We start from the raw sequence: 6,330 nt of genomic DNA, 5'->3' as shown, positions 1-6,330 counted from the left end.
CGACCAATTGTGAGTTTACTGGTGGTCAGTTTGGCAGGAGTTAATTGAATTCCTGCTGGACAGTGAATTGCTGCTTAGGTCACTCATTTCTGGAGCCCTATCACGGCCGCCTCCACCCTTTAAAAGTTGGTGGAAAATGTTCATCCACGCCGATAATAGGTTATGCAATTCCGGTCATTGTGCATGGCGATCCAGCGTCTGGGGAACTCCTGTATGCAAGTCTGGTGTGTTGTGGAAATACTTTAGTCATTTAGTATTTCCTCTCTTTTCTTTATTTTCATCCTGAGCATATTTTGTCTATACCTATGTGAGTGTTTGCTGTGAGTTTGAGTTTTGGTTTCTCCCCTGTCTGTTTTTTTATGTGGGATTAACCACTACAGTCCCAGACCTCTCCGGGGTATTAGACCAGGGCTATACAGGAGATAGGGCTGTGCTGGCAGTCCAGACCTCACCACCATCAGGCATACCTCTGAGATTAGGGACTCCCCTAGCCTCAGGCCCATTCCCATTTATACATCACCAATTGTGATAGCCACCAAATCCTTAAGTGAAGAGGTTAAAAGAAGTTAAACAGAATTTAGAATCCCAGTGGTATATTTCTGCCCTATCTCTATTCAGCCTCCCACCAAATAGTAGTAGTTCAAAAAGAGTCCAGATAAATTAATTTGGCTGTATTTTATCTGTTCTTTCTGGCCGGTATGTGTCTGCATACTGTCTAATTGCATAGGAAAGTGCAGCAGACTTCATTTTCCTCTACAGAGGGCCAGGGCAATGAAACGTATGCCACACAGTATGCAATTCTTTACAGTGGGTCCTATGTTGGAGATATGCCTCAGCATCCATCCTGACAATGGCGACTGGACGCATGTCTCCTGAGCATATGGACCTAACACTGGGCGCAAACTTTACGTGGAACGAGACAAATTTTTCTATTTCAAAAGTGGATTGTCGGTGGACAGCACACAAACAACAAAAACTGTCTTGTGAATAAAGCGGGCTTTACACACTGCGATATCGGTCCCGATAACCCTAGTGTGGGTACCCGCCCCCATCTGTTGCGCGACACGGGCAAATCGCTGCCCGTGCTGCACATCATCGCCCAGACCCGTCACACATACTTACGTACCCGGCAACGTCGCTGTGACCGGCAAACCGCCTCCTTTCTAAGGGGGCGGTCCGTGCGGCGTCACAGCGACGTCACTGAGTGGCCGCCCAATAGCAGCGGAGGGGCGGAGCTGAGCGGGACGTAACATCCCGCCCACCTCCTTCATTCCGCATTGTGGCCGGGAGGCAGGTAAGGAGATGTTCCTCGTTCCTGTGGTGTCACATGGAGCGATGTGTGCTGCCGCAGGAACAACCTTGTTACTACAGCACTAACGATTGAGAATGGACCCCCATGTCACCGATGAGCGATTTTGCACGTTTTTGCAACGATGCAAAATCGCTCATCGGTGTCACATGCAACGGCATCGCTAATGCGGCCGGATGTGCGTCACCAATTCCGTGACCACAACGAGTTCGCATTAGCGATGTCGTACCGTGTAAAGCCCCCTTTAGGCCTAAATCTAACTGCCTTCCATTTCTCTTTTCTTTATTAGCAAGAAACGTTAGTGTCTTACATAAAATAAAATGTAGCTTCCCTTTCTGGCTTTTAAGGGCAATGTAATCAATAATAAGTATTAATGCCAAAAGTCTATGCACCAAGCAGAAAACTGTTTTCTTTCCAATAGAAATCTGTTTTATTGTCTGACTTTGCTTCTGTGCAGACTGGCACTTATCTCACATGATGATTATTCTTGATAGATTTCCCTCTGGTGGCAGCAATGGTGAGCTGTGGAAGGCTTTTTTACGTCAGTTATTAGTACTAAAAACGCATCAGATTTTCCTCTGTGTATTCACTTATATGAAATCCGCTGTGTTGTACATTACCAGCATTGTGCATGAGATTCTCAAAAATGTTGGGTACACGCTGTGAAACATATCTGCAGCTTGAAATGACTAGTGCTACAGATTTGCAATCCACAGCATGTCATGTAATCATGTGGATGTATGTGAGCATTTTACTGTTAGCAATGGGTGAAATGTGTGGCTCACTTTTTTTTAAAGGGAACCTGTCACCACTTTTTTGGCCTATAAGCTGCAGCCACCACCACCGGGCTCTTATATACAGCATTCTAACATGCTGTATATAAGAGCCCAGACCGTGGGTATAACATAAAAAACACTTTATAATACTTACCTAACGGTCGCGCGGTTGGTCTAATGGGTGTCTCCGTTGTCCGGTACCGGCGCCTCCTCTTTCGGCCATCTTCATCCTCTTTCTGAAGCTGCGGTGCGTGACACATCCTACGTCATACACACTCGCCGGTCCTGCGCAGGTGCACTACAATACTTTGATCTGCCCTGCTCAGGACCTGAATGTCGGCGAGTGTGTATGACGTTGGACCCGTCATGCACTGCGGCTAGAAAAGAAGGAGAGCAAATATGGCCAAAAGAGGTGGCGCCGACGCCGGACAACAGAGACGCTCATTAGGTCCACCGTGCGACAAGTATTATAAAGTGTTTTTTATGTTATACCCCCTGCCTGGGCTCTTATATACAGCATGTGAGAATGCTGTATATAAGAGCCCAGTGGTGGTGGCCGCAGCTTATAGGCTGAAAAAGTGGTGACAGGTTCCCTTTAACAATTTACTTTAGAATGTACCCTCAGGTTTAGTATACAAGGTATTAGGGCTGCTTCAGATGTCTGAACACAGGCTGCAATGCACGGACTGGCCATGTCTCTCGCGATCCAACTGTCACAGGTAAAGATCAGTGCACCCGTTGAGGTTCCATTCTGCGGGTGCAGTCGGACTTTTGAAAATGTTAGGTTTGGGTCCCGGACTTGACCTGAACCCCAATGGAAGTCACTATTTTGGCAGTTTAGGTCTCCACCCACATACAGCCAGCCATAAACAGATCCCTTCCAGGGGTGGGTAGGCAGTGAACCTCAGGTTCGCTCATCTCCAGTCACAGGCTCATAGACATACTGTATATGAAGCTGTTGAAGGAGCCGACGGGGGCCGTGCCGAGGCTGGGGGTTGTAGTCGTGGTATCCTCAACCAGCTCACTCCATGAAAAAGGGGAAATGTCTGTAGGGGTGGTAGGACGATGCCGATTCCAAGGGGGGCTGAAAGATTTACCTCTGGGTTCGGCTTCAGTCCCAGTAAAAGAGAGGAAGACTCTGGTTCCTCATTCATCAACTTCGCTCTATTCATTTTGCAAAAATCTCCCTCTTCCGAGACAGGGCATGTTTTCTTCACCGCACACATCCATCTCCTCACTACTCTCATCACTCCGGCAAAGTATTCCATCGGCCTCCTGGATTACCGTTCCCGTTCCCTGGAGATACGGGTGCTCTGGCCATGCTGACCTCCCTTTTCCCGGGGAACTTTAGCAACATACTTTTCCACCAGTCCTCAAGCCACAGGGCGGCCTTCTCTACCTCAGGATCCAACTTGCCTCCACTCCGTTTTTCTTTGCAGCCTCTTTCTCTCTGTCTTTTTACAGCCTCTCTCTGCCTTGTCTTCTTCACTACTCTCCTAAAAAACTGCATCCTTCCTTTGTCTCACTTGTGCCCCTCCCCTATATCCTCTGAGCTAATCCCTTCCGCTATGAACTCAACTATGGGGACACTGTACCCTCTAGGGGTGAACTATGGAACTCCAGCCAAACCCACATTCCTACCAGAAAATGAAGCCAGGTCGTGGGGGATTTAGGGGCTACTGCCACCCCCTTATATTCCCCCCCTCTTTATCCATAGCCATCCCCGGCTATGCAACGACCTGCAAGCAGGAAACATGTTTTCAACAAACAATACACTTTTAGTTACTATACAAAATATTTGAGAGAAGGGTTCTTGGGTTCAATGGGATTTAGTGGATCAGGACGGGCAGGGTAATCAATGAGGACAGTCCAGACTGGGGCAAACGGGGCAAGCAGTCCATGGTGATGGGGCAAAACAAGGGAAAAACAGTCCATGGTGAGGGGCAAACAGTTCAAACTCAAACGCAGTCTTTGGCCCATCTGGCCACAAGGTGCATGTCCTATCCCTCTATAAATATCTTTTCCTCCAAATTCACCAGAAGCAGTACTGGCCCACACAGCTACGAGAAGTATGAAGCATTCCTCATTTTTCACTTTCGTGCCTCTTTCAGGCCAACAAGGGTATAATACAACTAAGGCTCTGGGCCTTCAATTATTCCAGGGGCATCTCAGAACTGGCCGCCTTAACATTATTACAGTTCAGTCCTTTTTAACCACTTTCTGTTTTCGACTTGCCAGCAGCCCACATCTTCCTCCACCTCTCGTAGGTGCGAGGAAATACGGGCACCGCCATCTCCAACCCTTGTCCGAATTCCACAGGCGATCCACTTCTTCTCCGGTTCAACATAGGGTTCTGCTTCCCCGGAGCTTCTCTCCAAGTAGACCTGTCCAATTAGATCTCTCTGTACCACCACATAGGCAGCTGCTGCGGGAGCTGAAGCTACCGAGGGCCTTGCAGTCTCCCACCCATTGCGTTGAGCTCTTTGGTACTCCTAGCATCCGGCATAATTAGTTCCGGCCCCCTGATTCGCCACTTTCTCGGCCTCAGCTGCCACTGCTCTATGTCGTCACTCCTTCCTCTCCGCCTCAGCTTCCGCCTCCCATCTTTCCTGTTCCCGGGGGATAGAGAGTCGGGTCACCCCTACTGCGTATAACCCCTTGTGGCACAGTAACTTCATAAATGTGACCCTCTCACCCACGTATAGGGGCTGCAATCTGGAAGGAAGGGTAGGCCTGGAGACTATTGTCCAGTTCACATATACTTGGTCCCCGGTGTACTCCTGTTCGATAACTCCGTATCCCTTAGCTTGATTGAACATGATGACCCAGCCGGAAGAACACTGTTCATCAAACTCATTGGCTTTGGGACCCTCCATCCACTCCCGGGCCAGTGCATCTGCCTGCATCCGCTCCTTAATGACTTCTGCTTTCAGGGCCTGAAGAGTTTGGATCTCCTCCCATCAGTTCAGAGGAGGGTCTGCTTTAACCGTGGGTTCCTGCCTGTATTCGCCACGGGGTAACGGCTGTCCAGGGGTTTCCGGCAGGCTTCCTGGGGGACCTGTACTTGGTGAATGCAGGGGCAGCCCCCTCATGTATTGGGGAGCAGGCACCAGCACTGACGCTGCGCCACACTGGAACCAGGGCACGACTGCCCCTACCTGTGCATCGTTTGATTCTTCAGACGCTCCGCTTTCAGGTTCAAGGGTATCTTCATCCCCGCTTCTATGCAAGGAGCTTGTATTCTGCCGACTATGCCACAATGAAGGAGCTGGTGGTGGCCCTGCCGAGGCTGGGGGGTAATAGTCGTGGTATCCCCAACCGACTCACTCCATGAAAAAGGGAGAATGTCTGTAGGGGCGGTAGGAGGATGTCGGCTCCCAAAGGAGCTGAAGGGTTTACCTCTGGGTTCTGCTTCAGTCCCAGTAAAAGAGAGGCAGGCTCTGGTTTCTCATTCACCAACTTTGCTTTATTCGTTTTCTTCACCGGACACATCCATCTCCTCACTACTCTCATCACCCCGGCGGTCAAAGTATTCCATCGGCCTTCTGGATTACCGGTCCCTTTCCCTGTGAATACGGGTGTTCTGGCTATGCTGACCTCCCTCTTCCCTGGGAAATTCAGTAACATACTTTTCCGCCAGTCCTCAAGCCACAGGTTGGCCTTCCCTACCTCAGGATCCGACTTGCCTTCACTCCGTTTTTCTTTGCAGCCTGTTTCTCTCAGTTTTCCTACAGCCTCTCTCTACCTTGTCTTGTTCACTACTCTCCTGAAAAACTACATCCTTCCCTTTTCTCTCTTGTGGCCCTCCCCTATGTCCTCTGAGCTAATCCCTTCCCCCCTGTACTCAACTATGGGGACACTGTGCTCTCTAGTGGTGAACTATGGAACTGCACCCCAACCCCCCTTCCTACAAGAAAATGAAGCCAGATCGTCAGTGGTTTAGGGGCTACTGCCACCCCCTACATTCCCCCCCCTCTTTATCCATGGCCATCCCTGGCTATACGACAACCTGCAAGCAGAAAACATGTTTTCAATAAACAATACACTTTTAGTTACTACAAATAATATCAGCGCAAATTGGTCTGAGCACAGATTTGAGCGTGACGCTTACATCTGTGCTCAGACTAATTTGCGCGGACATGGGAAGCAGCCCTCAGATTGCTATTACATGTTTCTGGCCAACTGGAGGTAAATTAATGTGAATTACCACCTAATGTTGTGCCGCATGTACACCACTTGCATGGG

Source organism: Anomaloglossus baeobatrachus, chromosome 4, assembly GCF_048569485.1.
Source record: "Anomaloglossus baeobatrachus isolate aAnoBae1 chromosome 4, aAnoBae1.hap1, whole genome shotgun sequence".
Taxonomy (NCBI): domain Eukaryota; kingdom Metazoa; phylum Chordata; class Amphibia; order Anura; family Aromobatidae; genus Anomaloglossus; species Anomaloglossus baeobatrachus.
The sequence above is the reverse complement of the archived record's forward strand: the minus strand, read 5'-3'. Positions refer to the sequence as shown.